We start from the raw sequence: 20572 nt of genomic DNA, 5'->3' as shown, positions 1-20572 counted from the left end.
ATATATTTCTCATCCGCTGCTAGAAAAGACTCCTACATCAAACTTCTTTCTTGTCTTAGCTGCAGTACCTCTTCCTTTCTGACCTATTTAGACTCAATCTAATCAGTACGCCCAGCACAAAACAGTTTCTTCCAGTGCTCAAACTAACATGACCATCTCAATTTTCTTTTCAAAGCACTATCACATTCTGTTTGGAGACTCCCTTCAATCTCCAATTTATGTATTACACCTACTTGCCTCATGGATACCTGGATAAGATTCCATTTCTAGTGCACTAAGCTTTCCTACTTACAACTTCTTGCTTTCTACTACTAGCATCACTGATTTTTGTTCTCTTGTAAAAAAAAACAACTTTAAAAGTCTGCCAGCAACGCATTTGCAACCTAATAAAGAATCAGACACCGTTTAGAACTCATTCTCTCTGATCATGTTTTACAATACTTATCACTTGCTTTGATTAAGACTGCAAGTTTGTCAGGTTTTAATTTCTACTTCTGGAAAGTGCTATGCTTATAATGCACTATAAATGCCTACATAACTATAATTAAAACCATTATTCTAGTGTCAACAGAAAACTGCAACTGGATTAAAGTAGATTAATTTATTCTAAACATCACAGTCTGGTGATTTGGTGGAAAATAATTTCTATCATGTCTGCTATATTTCTAGATTGATTTGTTTTCTCCTTATCCCACAGATTTGCTTCCATAGTACTTTGTTCTTTTCTATAAAGAATAAACATTTACAAGAACTCAGTTTTATGACAATTAGTTTTTTCAACAGATTCATTACAGCTTCAGCAAAGTAATCAGCAGTAGAAACTACAAGCAGGAGACAGCCCACAAACTCATGCTTAGTTGCTGCTGCCAGTTCATTACACTTCCTACATCCAATTTCAAGGCAGTCTCCAGTCTTCTCCAGTTACTTTTCCTTTAAATTGTGTCACTTTGTGTACATAACGCTTCCAAGCTATTATGTAACAAACTATAAAAGACTAATTAGGCAGAAAAGGTTTCTAATAACCATTATTATTATCATTAGTAGTAATAATAGTAGCCTATTTCAGTATCATTAAGATTATTATACTTTGTTCCAATTATTAAACTGTTCTTAACTCATAAGTTGGGGGTTTTTTCCTGATTCTCCTCCCCTTCCCACTGCAGGTGGGAGGGAGTGAGTGGCTGCATAAAGCTTAGTTGCCAGTTGACATTAAACCATGACTCTCCATCATGCAGTGGAATGAATACAACCTCAGGTTTACAGCAGTACATTAACAATTATTCAGTATTAGGATATAAAGAACAAGCAGAGAGAAGAAGAATAAAAATTCCCTCTTCCCAGTGCACAACACAATCTAAGATTAAGTTAAAATATAGGACAAAATCATTGCACATTCAATGCACGTGACAAGCAAGGGAATACTTGCTTCACGAGCCCTTTGACTGTTTTGATCCTCAAATGATGTAAAGAGATTCTAAATCAAGTTGACTTCCAGGCATTAACCTGGTCATCATTAATAAGTGTCTATCTCTCCTTCGGCCTACTTGCCTCTACCCACACCCAGCCTTCCTGTGCAATACACTTTCACATCTGATCTTTCTCATTTCAGTCCTCCACCCACAGATTTTCCAGCATTCCTATATTCCAAAGAAGCAAGCAGAGCATGAGATTAAAGGCAACATTAATCAAGATAAAAGAAAAATCTTTCTTTGAGTTCCTTACTGTTATATCTTACTAAACTAAGTTTTGTTTATTAAGAGACATGTTGTGTGCCTACACATTTATTTTAAAAAATATTAAATTGGTCTAAACTTTAATTATGGACATTTACGGAAACTTTAGGAAAAAGAACATCTATCAAAAGTCCTTCAGTTTAGCATCTCCCTTCACCCAAGTGTCACTATTACTATTTTATGAGTGGGAGTAAATTATTGGTAAACCCAGAACTTCAAGTTTTTTAAGTGACTGATCATCAACTATGTGGGCTAGTAGGCTGCCTACCATGGAATGACCACTACCTAACTCCTGCTTTTTTCCAGATGACCTATCACATATCAAACCCATATAACAGACCAAGAAATGAGTTTTCCCATTTAGTAAGTCTGAAGATGCTGAATGCCTACAAGAATGGTCTTTAAAAAGGAACCATAGAAAAGCATTGAAAGTTGAGAATCTGAAAGTGCACATATTAGAAATTCATGTCCTTTAGGACCAAGTGGGAGTATTTATGAATTGTACAGTTATAGTTCTAAATGAGATTTAGAATATGAAAAGTTTTCAATATTTAAACATTATCAATACCTTTGGAGGTTGGTTTTACTTTCATGATTTTTGTTTTTTACAACTTCATCCATAACAGTATCACAGCTCTACTTTTGTATTTAATTGCCATCTTTCATGGCACAGTAGGAAGGAGAACCTTAACATGTGTAGCCATCACAGACAATATTTGGCAACCGCTGGGCCACTCCATCTTAGTAAAAAGCTCTGCTTTATTATGGTTAAAATTTATAGAAGTGGGAAAACAGAGGTAATATTTTAATTAATGATTTTAAATTACTTGCGTACTTGTTTAGAAAAGATTTCATTTATGGAACAATTCATCCCTAACTTCTGAAAGACTCAAGTAATTTATTATTCTTTATTGCAGCTGTTAAAATATAAATCCCTATTCCCAAGGGAGACAGAATGATTATAAGAAAGGTGAATTTTATTAATCAGAAGCTAAATACTGACCTCCAGTGACCCCTCTAACAGAAGTTATTTTCATCTAATTTGGATGGTAAACACTCCATGCATTTATCATGGAGCTACCTTAAGATAGACATGCTTAAGCCTTGTTTTTCTTGATTGTTTTTATTTTCAATAATTTCAGACATAATTACTAACCATAAATACTGTTATTTGAAACCAATAAAACAATAATTAACTCTTAGCACATAAATGGAGGAAATTAAATTGAGAAGAGAGCTAAATAGTTCTTTAGCTTTACATAGCAGACTGTTACTGCTGCATGCTGAGCTTTTTAATCATGCGTTCACAGACCAAAATTTTAAATCAACAAAAGATGCCAAAAATTCAGCAAGGTCAATTAGTAAGATAGACAGAAAATGATGACCACCTCAAGTTGGAAAAGATGGCATTTGTTTCAAGTCTGGTAAATGTCATCTCCTGTTGAAAATACAGAAAACACAAATGAGCATGCTATAAATGGATACACGAGTATGTGGGAGGAAAAGCATAAAAAAAAGAAAAGCACACCACTACTGCCTTAAACTTGGACAAAGACTATGCATCCACCCATTATTAAGGGAAAAAAAAAAAAGACCACATATATGTCTGTGAGATAGGAATGCCAACTGAAGGGCTTTGAGAGTTTTTCCTATTGGTATCACCCCATGGTTTAAGCCTACAACTTTAGGAAAGCATGATCAGCTTTCTATGATTAATCAGTTCTGTTATCCTCATATGCAGGAGGTCTGAGCCAAGAACACCAACAAGCAGAGAACTACACAAGCACAGACTCCAGTGAGCGCAGACGTTGAAAGGAGTCTACAGCAGAAACAGAAAGCAAAACACAGCTACAGAGAATGGGGAGAGTATGAGTGACCATAAATATAAGCCAGCATGAGAGACAGCAGTAATTACCAGCAACCATATTTTAGCAGAATAAACTTTTCCAAGGTATCACAGTCCTTCATAAAACTGTTGAAGGAAACCCCAAAGACTACTCCCCCCTAAGATGCACTAGAAATTGTCTCCCAGCTTGTGAAGCAGAAAACATTAAAGCAGAAAACACCCAAAAGGAAGGCCTAAGAGGTTTTATAGTGTATTGCTCAGTCAGGTTAATGACTTAAATCTTTTGGGGTTTTTTGCTGCTTATTTCTGATAAATATATTTTCCTGTAATTTTCCCTTAGTTACACTGCTGGACCTAATTTAAACAAACTTTCCATTACAGCTAACAAGTTACAAACCAAAGATAGATTGTCTACCCCAGAAGAAGTGAGTATTCTCTCCTCATACATAAGTATTTTTCTGGTCTAAAAAGCTCATTAAACGAGTCTTCAATTTTCTTCACTATTATTAGGTTTCTGTATTGAAGTGTCATTTGCCTTCGCTTTTCATATTATAATTTCTTATATTGTTGTCCATGTCAAATCTGTATTATGTATTCCAGAAAAACCCAGTTTGTGAAGCCACCACAGAGCTTTTCAAAAATCTGGCTAAATAGACCTAAAAGATGATACAGTGCCCTCAAACATTTATCATCATCTGCTTAAACAATCTGCTACTTACTACTAAGCCTTTCACAGTCTTTAAAGGTAAAAATGCACAATTTCATAATCCTTTTTAATTCCATCTATGCTTAAATTTTCCATGCTTAAAGTGATCAGAACAGAGTTTTGTTGTGGTTTTTTCTCTTTTATGCCTATTTTCCATATACCATTCACTGTCAACACATGTTCCATGACATGCTGTTTCCAATTTGCAAAAAAATGTTCCAAAAATGCCATCTCTCACATTGTGGATGCAATTGAGGTAAAATCCTTGCCTACTTTTCAGTGCAACTTGACACATAACCATTTCAGCAAGGTCTACACAGACACCCTTATGTGACCAACCTTTCTTGGAAGAGCAACAGGTAGGTCTCATTACTACCAAACATCATCCATTTCCACATTTACACCTTTAAGTGTGAAGACATTGTCAAATTCTTGACCTAAGATATAGGTTATCTTTGTTCAAAAGAGGTCTCTGCTTTCCAACATCATAAAATCAGTTCTTTTTTAAGTGGATACTCGAAAAACTGGCTAAGATGCCTAATATACACACTAATTCAAGCATTCATGTAATAACACACAATTCACATTTAAGGTTCAGATCAGACTGTTTGCATAGGTATTTCTACACTCAACTCCATACTGTCCTGTCAAAGTTTGCCTTCCTCACTGCAGATCCGCCTTATTAATAGTACAAAGATGAACTGATTTTTTTTTAATTATTTTAAAATTAAAAATCCTGCTAAGGAAATGGTTAATTTCCTTCACAAAGAGGCAAAATCAATAAATTATATCTTCAGTCCTGTATTTATCTATGAAGCTACTTTTTGAAAACAGCAATTTTGTTTTCAAACCAGTAACAAGACTACAAAGGGAAGCTATTAAAAAATTATGCTGAGAAGGAAGGAACATTCAATACTTTCCTCTGCTTCCACTCTCACTAATGAGAAATATTTTGTTTCAGATAATTATTTAACCACAGAGATGAAGTAGCAAAAATCTGTGCTTCAACTGGCAAGAAAAGGCCAAAGAGTAATTAGGTAAGTTTGACTTTTTCAAATTGTGTATATCTTATTAAATTTGCCAAAGAATACTTAAATAATAGGTTATTAGTGTCCAAGAGTTATTAGCAGTTATCTCTGAGCACGAACAGAAGATGGTAGAAAAATGCAAATATAACTCTTCTCTTTACATTAGGGATTAAAGGAGGAGCTAAGGAATTTACTGTCCATAAGCTTTACTTCCATTCCTGTGAAAAACATAGTAAGCACATCATACATAAAAGAAAATTAGCAACAGCCAGCATGATTTGTCAAGAATCAATCACAGGCTAACTTAATTTCCTTCAGTGACAGGATAACAAGCCTTGGGAATATGGGAGTGGTTCTAAGTGTCATTTATCTTGACTTCACTAATTGTTGAAAACTTTACAAGACGGTCCCAGGTGCAAGCACACCTAGCTGGAAAACTACATATAGCAGTCAACATTTCACCATCAAACTTTATAAAGAAAAACTGCATAGGGACTTGTCCTGAGTCCAGTACTTTGAAATATTTTCATTAACAACAGGATAACAGAAAAAAAGTCATCTTACTGATTTTTACGAAGACAACTAAGATAGGAGCAGCTACAAAGATGTTGGGAAAAAGGGTAAGAATGAGAAACAGATCTTGGCAATTTTGAGAACTATTGTATGAAAAAAACCCCAAACAAAACCAAACAAACAAAAACCCAAAACAACAACACGGCACAGAAAGAAGGCACACCTCTAAGACAAACATCCTATGTTGTAACTGAGTAACTAACATAAATCAACACTGCAAATGCAATGTGAAATGTGAGACTAAGAGTGTTGGATAGCATAGACAGAGCTGGATCCTGTACCCCTGGGGTTCCCCACTGATTGTGAGCCAACAAGGCTAATCAGAAAAGCGTGGAAGAGCAACACCACTTTCCATTCTGCTTGGCTCTAGCAAGGCCTGAGCAAACTGCACCAAGTTCTGGGCACTGTTTAACTTTTTCATGAAGGTCAAACAGCAAATTATCCAGAGAAGAGTAAGCGATAATTTAACTAAGAAGAAATTAGAAGCGAAAAAGTAAAATGGTCTTTCAATACATATGTGTAAACTACCATGGGAATACACTCTCCAACTGTAAAATCAGATATGTGGTAAGTTGAAGAACCTTATAATATAGTTCTCTCAATTATAAGGAATAAAATTTAGTCTATACATCAGAATTAAATACCTATAAAATGATTTAATAGCTTGAAAAAGGTGAATGAATGTATCTTAAAAGGAGTTGTAAAAACTTTAACAGACCAGACAAATATCCTTAAGAAGTGACATAAGAAATTATCTCAGCATTGGCCTAAGACTAGGTGCACAGCAAGTCTCTGTGCTTTTATTCAAACTGTTCCTTACCACTGACATTATTTTTTTTATGTATTAGACACATGAAGACACAACATCACCTGAAATGCCTACTTGATCTTTCTTCAGTGAATTCATATGTAAACTCTGAATTCCCCAAAGGGAAATATCTTCCAAAATCACTCACTTATTTCAAACCTAAAATTTGTGCATCTCCAATACTATTTATAGCATCACACAACCCTTGTATCCATACACAGTTCATCTTTCCACATGAAAGCCAGAAAACTGGGAGTTATACCTGAATAAAAAATATTTTTGACACATTAAAAAAATCAAAAGGAAATATTGGGGCAGACTCACAAGCACCCAACTTACTAGAACTTTTTCTGAACTCCAGTAGCAAATTTAGCACATATTTCCCTATCATCAGGAACAGATGCTCCCAGGAAGGTTCCTTGCTAAATTCTATTTGTAATTTCAAAGGCCCTTTCAGGTGCAGTCATATCATGTATTCCACAGCAGTATGTCTCATTTTAAATAAAATCCATTTTATCACTCAGACTGAATTACGTAGCTCACCTCATTCACAAATCTATAAAAATATCATGACAGACAAGACTTCTCCCAAATAAGGAAAAGCAGCATTGCATTCCATGCATAGCTTCACTGCAATTTCATACTTTATATACAGCCCAGCCTTAAAAGAACTAACATATCATTGGTGCCACAGGAAAACCTTTTGTAATATTCACTGTGCCTCATCTCAGAACTACTACTAGTGAAACCAGATGACAGTAGCAAATGTAAAAGTGGACAAGATATAGGATACCACTACTTGGGAGCTATGGCACTTTCTTCTTCCAGAGTGATCAGCAGGTGGCATTCCAATGCACTTACTGTTAACTGACAGGTGACCATTTTGTAGATCTTTACAAAGTGGAAAATTGGGGAAGGTGGAGTAATCATTTTCCTTTGGAGCATGTATAAAAATTAATTTCAAATGATCATGCAAACGAATTTGCCAGAACCTGTTACAGTAACAGGGGAAATTAGCATTCAGAATTCGTATGGCTGTGTTCAAATTATAAAGAATACAATTAGCCACAAATCATCAAAAAGAATGGCACTTTATTTATTTTTCTTTGTTCTGCTTTCTTCCACTGAGAGAAATTAAAATGTACTTTCTCTTACAAAACAAAAAAAGCCACAGGCAGTGGCAGCCTGTGGATCAGCATAGACTTTACAGCATAAGAGTGAACAAAAAGGTGTAGCTTCTTTTATCTCCTAGTACTTTGTGCAGCCTTGCTGCTTGAAACAGTCAAATCACAGAAATAATGAGAAATCTGAGAAGGGGCTGCATCAAAAACAAGAAGCATTTATTTTCTGTTGGCAAGACTTTTAGGGGTCTGGGGAAGGGGGAGAAAAAAAGATAAAAAATTCAACACAAACATCAACATGGGATCATAGCTCATTTGCTTTCTGAACTGAGAAATTGTCCAGAGCAGCTACTTCATGCCACCCAGACTCTCACTATTCTCCTGCAGCAACCGTAACGTATTCTGTTTTCACCTTAGAGCACCTACTGAAAAGCTGTATCACAAGAACAAATCAGACAGTGCTGAAACAACTGGGCAAATGAGTATTTTCTGTAGCTCAGTGCTAGTTGTGCAATTTTATGTGTTTTTTTTTATTCTTTCCAACAGGTTTATTTACTCTGGCCACCTTGCCTCTCAAAGTTCCAGGCTCCCTTACAGACTGAAGCCACAATACTCCAAGTGCAGACCAACGGCCAGCTCTCGATTTAAGTGCGTTGACTCTGACTTCAAAAACCACTCCAGTAAATCACCATTAGGTGAAACAATAAGACCACAAAATTCATACCATCATTATAAGCTGTAAGCCAGCTGTTTCTCTTTCTAAAGTGTCTTTAATCTCATTTTATTTTTCCCTAAGTCACTACGCAAATGCCACTGCCAAAGACTTATCTCTTGCAAAGATGCTGGGACAGTACCAAAACAGTCATGAAATTTAAACATACTTTATACTCAAATTAAACAATGCTAAACAAGACAAATTATTATACTTAGCTTTATGTCCTGGGCTTTCCACGATGATCTAAATCACAGTTCCCTTTCACATGTCCTATGCAATTGGACTGAAGCCTAAAAAAGATAGTGTAGAGTCTTCCTACACCTTCTCATTTCTGTTTCAAGATTTATTGCATGCTGTTCCAGATCTGCCATTCAGAGAGTATCATAATAACTACCAGTTACTTTTCATTTCCCTTGATTTCACACAAAATAAAAATAGATATATTCTATGTATATGTGGTCTTCCTTTGTCCTTGATTCAAGAAACGTATAGGTTGTTTACACAGACTGACATACTTCCAGCAGTTTCTACGTGGCACAAGAAACTTACAGTAAGCATGCTGGCAGCCAAGTTAAGTAAATATGCATAAGTTACACCATTAGATGACTTAATTTCTTCTGGCTTGCAGCTGTTAATATTTTGCTCAGCCCACAATGCCTCTCTTTTTCTAGAATAATGTTCCTTATGTTTCATTATAACCAACTTCAGCATATAACCAGGGAACATATACCTTCTCAACGATGTACTGGACCTCAGAAATATTAAAGCCTCTATTTGCTCACTAACAAAATCTTCATCTCCTACTCAAATTTCTATTAGGAACACTGAATACTAAAGATAAACATACTTAATCCAGTGTATCATAGAGTCTTGGACTGAAGCATACTCTTAGCTTATTCTTCAATTCAATATCCAGCAGGACCTGGACAAACTTGAAATGTGGGACCATAAGAACCTTATGAAGATCAAAAAGTCGAAGTGCAAGGTGCTGCACCTGGGTCAGCAATCTCAGACATGAGTACAGAGAGAAGAACTCATTGAGAACATGCCTATGGAGGAGACTGGAGAGAGACTTGGTGGATGAAAAGCTGGATATGAGCCAGCAACGTGCACTTGCAGCTCGGAAGGCCAACAGCATCCTGGGCTGCATCAAAAGACACAGCCAGTGGGTTGAGAAGTGATCTTCCCCCTCTTCTCTGCCCTTAAGAGACCCCACCTGGAGTTCTGAATCCAAGTCTGGAGTCCTTAACATGTGGACCTGTTAGAGCAGGTACAGAGGAGGAACACAAAGACAATTGGGGGCTGGAGCACCTCTCCTATGAAGACAGGCTGAGAAATTACGGTTATTCAGCCTGGAGAAGTGAAGGCTCCAGGAAGACTTCATTGTGGCTTTCCAATACTTTAAGTGGGCTTATAAAAAAGAGGGAGAGTGACTTTTTACATGTGAAGATATTGACAAGGGGGAATGCTTTTAAATTAAAAGAGGAGACATTTTGATTTGATGTTAGGAAGAAATTCTTTACTATGAGGGTGGTGAGGCACGGGTACAGGTTGCCCAAAGAAGCTGTGGAAGCCCCATCCCTGAGTGTTCAAGGTCAGGTTGGATGGGGCTTTGAACAACCTGGTCTAGTGGAAAGTGCCCCTGCCCAAGGCAGTAGGGGGTGGAACTGGATGATCTTTAAAGTCCCTTCCAAACCAAGCCTTCTATGACTCTATATTTACCACAGATTAATCAAAGCTATTTTTCCTTTCATTTTCATATTTTCTATTCTTTACTTGTTACTCCACACAACTGTTCTTTCACATTTCTTCTTGTATGAACAGATTACCTGTTAACGTAAAACCAAAGGTTCATTATAAATGCACGGAAAAATTAGTTGCTCTTCAGCCACACAAGATCATTCCACTGAAATGCACTACTGCTCACTATTACCATCTACAGATCGGCAATTGTATCAACAACTACTTTTGTTCCCAAATGAATATTGTCTTCTCAGACACAGGAACAGGTTAGTAGCCACAGACAAGCTCAACTGGTCATCATATTACACAAGCAGGTTACAGTTCTACCCTCCTATTGCGCTCACTCACCAGCAATGCCAAAATAAAGCCATGCATTAAGTTTTAGCAATGCTATTCCCTCTGACACTTTTCCTTCACTGAATCAACCTTAATCTATAGCTGAAAGTAACTTTCATCTGGTACTTTCAATTTATGAGGCTGCTTTAGACAAGGAAAAGCACTCCTGAAGTACAAAAAACTAGGCTATAGTTTAGATTTTTCCACTCAAACATCTTACTGAGTGATAGTTTAAATAGGAGGTTTTTACAACCAGAATAAGGCCTGCTATAATCCTCAGAACCTGATCACAATTTCCAAAGATTTCTCCACAATCACAAAATTCATGGGTTGGTTTGGGGTTTTTTTGCACTCTTTTCCAATTAAAACAATAGTTGACACTATAATTAAAAGGCAGCCCATATTTTCAATGCTGTTTGCTAAGAGCATCCTTCCCCTTCAACTCCCATTGCAGTCACACAAACAAACACTTGCAAAATGTGTATTCAGGTTTTGCTGCCAGAGTGATAGTTTCTCCCCATGAAAGAGGTCATTACCACACCTCTGCAACTGAAAAAAAAAGGAGAGGAAATACACTTTCTTTCATCTAAATCAAAACTGCTATCCTCTCTTTGTCCCATAGACTCTGAGATGCAATAAGAAATGTCGAGATTTCAGGTAACAATAAGATAGAACTCAGATATCTAGCAAAAAGGAAGCCTAGACAAAATGAACATTAAAAAGGAAAAATCTAACTTAGTCCAAAAATGGTAGAATCCACTTGTTTTCTAATTCTAAGTGATTGTAACTAAGACTATGTAAGGGCCTTATCACATCAGCTCAAAGAGAAACAATGCTCATGGAAGGTCATGTTCAGATCCAAATTCTTCAACAAAACCCTCCCAAATGCCTCCCTTATTTTTATTTATAAGTACCCTTAACACAGAGGAAACTACGTCCTAAGGGATGAAAGTCTTCCACAACTTGGCTATTTGGCTAAATTATCTGCTTACAGATAACAGGTGAATCTTTTAAGACTCTATTCTTCTTATTGAGAAGTACAGAAATTCACAGCTAATTTATCATTACACTGTTGGGCTATATGAAGTGAAAGGTAATGGTCTGCAAACAGATATACAGCTATTTCATTGAAATAGCTGAGCGACTGCTTTTAACTCCTGATGCAAATAATAGCAAAGAAGTAAAATTCCATTAATAGGCTTTTCTTTTTGCTTTCTGGCCCCATTTCTCCCTCTTCCGAAAGAAGAAATAGCTATGCTTGCTAATAAAAGAAATACAAAATGGGGAGGGGGGGATTCTGTGTAATCTGTAACTTTTATTATGCTTCCATTCTTCTCAGAGGAGCCCAAGGATTCCAAATATTAGGTAACTTTCACTTAAACTCTGAAATTTAAAATTTGCTTTCAGTAACAGAAAGAAAGAAGAGAAAGACATTTTTTTTCAAACAGTTTGCAGTGGTCAAACTTGCAGCAAATGAATACTTCTCTTTGTAGCAGAAAATAAGAGGATATTAACCAAAAGACCTACAGTATTTGATATGGAACATACAAAATTGAACACAAAGGGTGAGTGATTATTTCAGGGTTGATAATGCATTCCCCCTTAAAAGAAAAAAAAAAAAAGGAAAGCAAAAAGCATAGTTCAAACTGAGTCCAAATATGGCAGGTGACAGAAAGCAGCGACCTCAGATGACTGTTCTAGGACCACATCCCAAAACCCAGCACAATTAGCACTAATTGATCAGCAGTCTCAGCTGAAATGCCAAGAATTGAGCATGCATTGAAAACCAAAGTCTCCCCATCTCCCCAGAAAGGATGCTTTCTTCCGGTCAGAAATCTGGAACACCAGTGCAGAGAAGCCAGCACTTTCCCTACTAGCACAATACTGTACCCATAGATACAGGGCTCATCAGCAACTGAGGAGCATCTACAGAATCATTGAAATTGGAAAAGATCTTCAAGGCCAACCAGCAAACAAGCACTACACAACCCACCTACACATTTTTTTTTTCAATATTTCCAGGGATTGTAAGTCCACCACTGGGGACCCCTGGTGGCCTAGTGGTTAGCATGCGGGACTCTCACCGCTGCGACCCAGGTTCGAATCCCAGTCCCCCGGGCAGATGGATGCTTGTTAGCCCTGTGAGGCCATCCATCTATGAGAAGGTCACTCTAAACAAACCTACGTCCTGAGGACCTCACTGCCATTGTCCAAGTGTGCTTGGCCCCGGCAGATGAACCTTAGGATTAAAGGGTGGGCTCAGTTCAGCGCAGGCTGTGTCTCACCTAAAAAAAAAAATCCATTGCGCAGGCTGGAAAGGTAAAAGACCTTTCCCAAAATCTTCGTTCGCGAAGACTGGCCATTAAGTCCACCACTTCTCTAAGCAACTTGTTCCAATGCCTGACCACCCTTTCAGTGAAGAATTTTTTCCTAATACCTGATCTAAACCTCCCCTGGCACAACTTGACTTGAGCAGCATTTCAGTTCATTATTTCACTTGCAGCACCTACCATATTTACCATACACCATAAACCACCAGTAAATATAGTTACTCTATGACTATGAAGAATTCCTTTCTGTAGTGCAACACAGGACATCTGTTATCAGAAACAATACTGACATCTTCCACCCACATTCAATTACCCAACTACGCAGGACTGAGCAAGTTACTTCTGCTTTGAAATACAATCCTTTACACCAATGTATATCAAAAGTACCCAGTATTAAAACACAGTCCAGCCAGAGCGCCACATAGGTCTGCACGCAGTGGATATGAAATAGGAAGCTTGCAGGGCAACTTTGGAACGTGATGTCTCATAGCAGTTTGTCTTGATTAAAAACAGAGGGGAAGGCAAAAAGGAGGACAGAACTCTTCCAGAGTCCCTGATGACTAACAGTGACAAGACATCTTCAAACAGCACTATTTTTCCACCTAGATAGTGAGTGCAGGTTTCTTAAAAATAAGTTCAAATGATCTGTCTGAAGAAGACAAGAAAAACTGTCAGTTCTCTAGACATAAACTGGTGAAGCACTATGCTGTTTTAGGCGACTACTGCTTCACGACTCCATGAATGTGGGCAGGGTAATAAAGCCCTAGGGGAAAGAAGGGAAAAAATTGCTCTCTGAGAAATGGCAGTAATCAAAAAGCACTGTGGTAAAATACTATGGTAAGAGAGTCTCATATCAAATATTGATCCAGTTCCTGTAAACATGTGAACTTCATGGAAGTCAATTTTCCCATTAATCCTACATTTATGCTTTAATAGAACTACCCCATATTTTAGATTAATTTTCATTTTTGCTGTAATAGCAAAATATTTTCAGCTCAAAAACCAGATGTGACTTTAAATAAATGTAAGAGGATTCTAAAAGCATGCCCTGAAATATTTCTCTCATCTCCTCTCTCCTTTCCTTCCTTCCACAATACTACTGAAATTCTGTTGAAAAAAAGCTATGTTCTAGAAACTATCTTATCTTCTGTTAAGCTGCATTTTGCTTGCAAATAGGAATGACTGGTGCAGCACTTAAGAACACAAATTATGAAGCTTTATGTTCTCTCCCATTTTGTTTTTCCTTTTCACCTTAAAGAAACAATTTTATTTCTAGAATAACTTGATACATAGAGTACTAGAGAGCACAGACTTGTTTAAAAAAGGGGTTACAATAACGCATCCATTTATTATGCAGTTTTATTGGCACTGATCCTAATTAGACAAATGAGAAAACAAAGCGGTTTTATTTAGGTCAGCCTCCTCTTTTAAGATGTGCACAACCTTTCTGTCTTCTGTTTTGAGTTCTGAAAACATCATCTGAAAATGCAAGAGTGAGGGCAACGTTAGCTGACAAAGTTTTACGCTATATTAAAATGCCTTCTCATCACAGGCACGAAATTCAGATATGCACCAAATGCCTGACTGTACTGCATTGTTACTATTGAAGTTAGACTACAGCAAAAGGATTTGCAAATGAATACATACTGTGGCTGTACAGCAGACTCAGAGCAGGCCCAGATTTAGATCAAAATTCAGCAGAGTTGTAAGAACTTTTCACATGGGGTAAAAACGTGAAGTTCCTTTTGATAGGAAGTGGGCAACCCAGTCACAGTTGAAAACTGCTGCACTAGCATTTTGACTATTTTATTCTTCACTCATAAGCTAATAGGGTACTAGCACAGAGAATCACAGAAAATTGGAGTTGGAAAGATCTCTGGAGGTCAAACCTCCTGCCAACTCCGGGAACCAATTTCAAAGCTAGATCTGGCTGCTAAGGGCCTTATCCACTACAACTGTTAATACCTCTAGAGATGGAAATAAAACAACCTCTTTGGGCAGCCCACTCCAGTGCTCAGCTACACTTGCTGTAGCCCTTACACCCAACTCCCTTGCTCCCACCACCTCTTTCCTTCCACAGGGAAGGAGACTGGCTCCATCTCCTATAATAACAACCCAGCAGGTAGGCAGTGACAGCTGCTGGAAATCCCTGGAGCCTTCTCTCCTGCAAGTCTGTTCCCCTGCACCTTGACTCCTAAATCATGTGATCCAGTCCCCAAGCACTGCACTCTCCCCAGTCTAACTATTTTTCAAACTGTGGGCCTGAAATCAACCAGTGGTATTCTAGACATGACCTCCTGATTGCTAAGTAGACAAAAATAAACACTGCTCCCTATCTGGCTATGAACCCTCTCACACAGCTTGCACTAATGGATTGGGTTACTCCTTCTCAGGTGCAAGATTCTGCTTTGGGGTCTTTTTGACACCCTCTTTTTTTTTTTCTTTTTTTAAACTTTATGGGGTTCCTATCAGCCCATTCCTCCCACTTGGGGCCCCAAGTAATTGGAACAGAACTGTTCCTCCACAGTCTAACATAATTCACAAACCTGCTGAAGGTGCACTCTGTCTCACTGTTTGGATTCATAACAATGCTAAAAAGTAACACTCTCAGTTCCAATCTTTGAGGAACGCAAATGGTCCAGACAGTTCTCTTCCTACCTTTTGGGCCCATCTATCTTGTCTGAATATCCCCAATTTGACTGTGAGAGACTGTGTAAAAAGCCTTTCTACAATCATGATCAGGGAACAGTGCTGCTTTCCCTATATCCAAAGACACAGCAACGACTTTCTCACAAAAAGCAATCAGGTTGGGCACCCTTCCTAAAAGCCATAATGGCTCTTCACAATCACAGTCTTCTTTTATGCTTGGAAATGACTTACTCAAGTAAACCATTGCCTGGGGCCTTACTAAAATCTTCTCTTTAAGGACTGAGGAGACAGAAGTTCTTGGTGAAAGACACTTAGTAAGTTCCTAAATCTCACTAAAAGGTCTCCCCAGTACTTTACCTACAAGTTTCTTCTTGAAATTCTGCTCATTCTTTTACACTCCACCTCCAATTACAACCAGAATCTGCACCTGTGTCAATCCCTTGTCTTCATGAACCAGCTTATACTATCCTCAGGAAGAGGATGGGACTTCTCAGGACCTCACACCTCTCTGGCCTATCAAAACATGAAAATATCCCTCCAAAATCCCACTGATCTTTTTTTCCAGATCCATCCACAGGGAATCAATCAATAAATAACATGCTAAAAGTTAACAAATGACATCTTGCCTACACACCAAAGCCCTCCAGCTGTGTGTCACTAATAGACTGTATACGAAGGTGCAATTTGATAGCAATGGAGAACTGAATTCTATTATAGTTATTATATTTCCAACTGGAATTTAATTTATTGTCCAAATGTCTAGTTTTCATGTCTTTTCACTCACTGGATAGTCATTTCCAACCTTTACCTATCTCATTTTTTTTAAAGCTATTGAAAATTTTCTCTTCAGCCTTCCATTGCTTCTGTAGTTGCTGCGATTATTCTATAACAAATGCCAGAAACAAATAAATTTCCATCTCCCAAGACTTCCAGATGCCTATCATTTCAAGTATTCTCCCACAGGTTTTCAGCTTTACAACTTTTAATCCGTATCCAAAAAGATATGATGTCTATCTCATTCATTTTAAATGACCATTGACTGATGTGCATTCTTAGCCTAATCGCTTTTCTCCAAACACTGTTTTCTTATGCTCTCAGTCAATAAACACCACCATGCTACCTTGTTGCCCTTCATTTAGCTGTGTGTTAACCCTGGTCTGCTCAAACACCCAAATCATGCTGCATCCCACCCCTGCACATAGGCTATCTCATGAAAGCACGCCGAATGACAGCTCTTCTACAATCATTTCCAACATAAATAAGGTGTGGGTATTTGGAGGTGGGGTTACCAGTTACACTTCTCAATTGTTTTCAAAAATAGTAAATTCTAAACTCTTGAGGCTGATCACTCTTTACTAATTCTCCTGTTTCAAAATAGCCACTTTTCTTTCACCAGTGCACTTTTAGCCTCATTATATTTCAGTAGGTAATAGTCATTATAATCCAAGGCTCCCTTTAAGTCTGGCCTCCTCCCTCCATAAGGCTTTTTTTTGTAGATCAAAATCTAATTAGAATGTCCCCATACAACTAGAACCATATCAAGCAGTCTGGACTTAACTTTCTCATCTAAAAAAAGAAACTGTCTGCATAATTTAGCAACGCTTTTGATGACAGAGACACTGCTTCATTTTCCAACCAACAACGTGCTTAATACAGTAGCCTACTTCAGGACATGTTTCCAAAATTAACTTTTGTTCTCACTTCTGCTGTCCAATGAATGTACTATGTCGCTGCTTCTCCTCATCCACACTTGATTATCTGTATTTTACACCTGAATGTGATCAAGTGCCAAGGATTTATTTTCTAAACCAACATGAAGTCAAGCAAACATTAGAAAATTTAACTTTGTGGAATTCATTTGAACCAGGATTGACCTATCCATTTCTCAACCTAAGCCTTTCATGCCTTTTTTTGCCCTACTGCCATGACCTTCACATTTTTTCAAAATTTCATACGAACAGAGCTGTTGTTGCTACTCTCAAAATTCAACATAATGTAAATGTCTTTTGGAATGCATCACTAGTATCACAGCAAAAAAAGGATTCTGACACCAGCATTCACCGTGCTTTTAACTGCCTGCAGTTTTATAAATGTAACACTAGCCATAAAAAAAACCCAAAAAACAAACAAGCCACAAACAAAACAAAACATCAGTATAAGATGAGAAAACTGTATTTTAAGTTATGTATTCCTAAAAAGAATCACATGTATTTCTGATGCAGCATTCCTCATCACAGCTGAGGTAGTCAGGAACTCACCCAAGTTACCACGTATCACATAAAGAGTGAAGACTCATGTTGGATCGCGTTTGAGACTTCAAGGATTTTATATGAAGGGGGTTGAATATTTATTTATTTTTAAAGAGGGTTCTTCTCCAAGATTCATCAGAAAAGTGAGACAAAAATGAGAAAATACTATCTCAGCTACTAGTTATGTTCCTCAGCCTGTTTTCCAGTGGATGAATGGTCCAGTCCCTGAATGTGTTTCAAAAATATCACAGTTGAATTCCACAAGCAGGATACATATTTCAAAGTAAACAGTTGTCTGACAGAGATGCACTATTCTTTAACTTCTGTCAAGGAAGTTAGAGAAAGACTCACAATTTTCTACTTCATTTTCATAAGTAAATGAGCTCTGGTCTCTCTGAAGAGATCTACCAATTTGTACCTTACCATGATCTTTTCTGTTATGAATTCATTCCAGTCTGAGCTAGTTGTATATAACTAATAAAAGACATTCTTTAGGGACAATCACAAGAACACATAGCAGATGACAGCCTATACCAGTTTTCTGGTTGTTCATTGTCAGCATCAAAATCTTACAAAACAGTTATGAAACAAAGCTGCTAAAAACAATCCAGCAAAACTTATTACACACTGACAACACAACACTAAGCACAGACATTCTGCCGCGGTATGCCACTAATTTCAGTGTAAAAGAATCAAATAGCAATACCAGTAAAAAGGTTTATCTGACAGAACTCACCTTGGTACAAAGAAATTAGTGAAAGAAAATGCAGCAACAGAAGAAATATCCTAAACTTTGGATTTCCTGTTTTTTAGCAATACTGAACACAATAAAGTGTTTATTTTTGTTTCTGCTTCAAAGAAATTTGCTAAATGAAGACTATGAATGCTGAGTGCTATTCTATGTGAGGCTAAGAGGAACCATTATGAGTTTCTCCAGTACAGTTCAATAATAAAGCCTTCCTTATTCTTTTATAAACAGTACAGTTTAAAACAAACACTAAACTTCAAGAATTTGTCTTAAATATTTCATTGGCACTTTTTAAATGTTTATTTCATTGCCCCTCTGTTATGCTTCGGAGAACACTTCACATGAAACATTTAGATGCTACCTCATGAAGCATCTACCCTGGACACAACACAATAATTCATATACTCTATAGTAAATAGTTTCTCTTCAGCAGATCTGAACTATATTAGTGTATCCAGTGAGTTCACATGACATGTACAAACTTCTGACATTCCAAAGACAAGAGTACACAGAGCACTACAAGAAATCCTTCCTGACATGCTGTCATGGTTGCTTTTAGTAATTTCCATACATTTTCTCATCTAAGCATTAACATTTCCATCACCCGACTTCCATATATCATTGCCTTACATTGACACCTGCTGGAAGTGACTGGGATTGTAAACCATTTCTTTTCTTCTACCCCCCCAATCAGTGTCTGATTTAACTCTACAGGCAGACCAACAATTCTGCTTTCAGTAAACTAAGCACAGACATCTGAAAACACTAATCTACACGACTTTTTAACAAGCAGAAAGACTTACCATGTCTAATTTCAAGCAATGTGTCATTCCCAAGGCTATCACTGCATGGGTTCTCAATCAGAAAATGTATATTAATAACAGCCTTTTAGAAAAAAATTTTTACTACCCTTTGGGAGGATTTAAACTCAACATATTAAGTATGCAAGCATTTACTAGGCTCTCAGGCTAATTAGTAAATAATTATTACTGTAAGAGTCACTAAATAGTTGTTTGACAAACATTTAACAAACAAGTTTATACACAACAATGTGACTAAATAGGCAATTATAACCCGTGTCTTTACACTAAATAAATAAACATTTGCTTTATTCACAAAAGCAAACAGGCTGTTTAATGGCAGAACTGATAGACAAGAACATCTGAGGAATGTTTGTTAAAATAGCTTGTATGTACACAAACTACTATCATTCTTCATAATGAAGGTACAGCTCTTAGTACAGCTTTGTAAACAGAAGCACACTAAAACAGCCATTTGAAGACAATGTTTTCCTCATATGACAGAACTTACTCTACAAGCTTCACTATTACGAACCAGAGAACGCATGATACTCGTTCCTGACTTCCAAACCCTACTATAGAGATGGGATCTCTTTAACTTGATGAAATTTCTATATGAAAGTACATTTCAGACTGAAGCAAGTATAATGAGTTACAGTGGCTTTGCTTTATCATTGGAACATGACATGATCATGCACTTTGGTTCTCACAAACCTTGGATGCAAAACAGAGACATTTTCATCAAAAAACACAAGCAGTTTTAAAATATCATAAGCAGTAAGAATAGAAAAACAAGTTAAAAGGCAGACATACAGAATTTCTATTAGGTTACATCAGTTTATATACAGCTGAAAACCTCTCAAATTTTATAGTTTTGCAAAGTTTCAAGACAGGATCATTATATTAAAGTTTAATAATAATATCACAGTATGACCACAGAGGCATCAACACTGCAGCAGTATTAATTCATGGACTTTGCAGACCAGTTTGAAATTTATTAATTTTTTATTTTAATCTGGTGAGCAATCAAACTACTTTGAAAAGTGAATTTTACTAGGTATTCTAGATTATCACCACAGTATTAAGGTTCAGAACTACTGAACCTGTGAAAAAAAAAACCATAAATACAGTCTTGCTGGAAGTAGAAACAATCGGCCACCAAAATAGGTATCATTAAAAATACCAGT

At 37.1% G+C, this 20572-nt stretch overlaps 1 protein-coding gene across 5 annotated transcripts in view; it reads right to left on the bottom strand.

Annotated features, from left to right (window-relative positions):
• The window catches only part of UTRN (utrophin), a 380224-nt gene that overhangs the window by 182140 nt on the left and 177512 nt on the right, over positions 1-20572 (bottom strand). The window lies entirely within an intron of this gene.

This window comes from Neopelma chrysocephalum, unplaced genomic scaffold (genome assembly GCF_003984885.1).
Source record: "Neopelma chrysocephalum unplaced genomic scaffold, ASM398488v2 Primary Assembly neopelma1_23, whole genome shotgun sequence".
NCBI classification, from domain to species: domain Eukaryota; kingdom Metazoa; phylum Chordata; class Aves; order Passeriformes; family Pipridae; genus Neopelma; species Neopelma chrysocephalum.
Note: the sequence above shows the minus strand (reverse complement) of the source record. Positions and strands in the feature narration are given on the sequence as shown.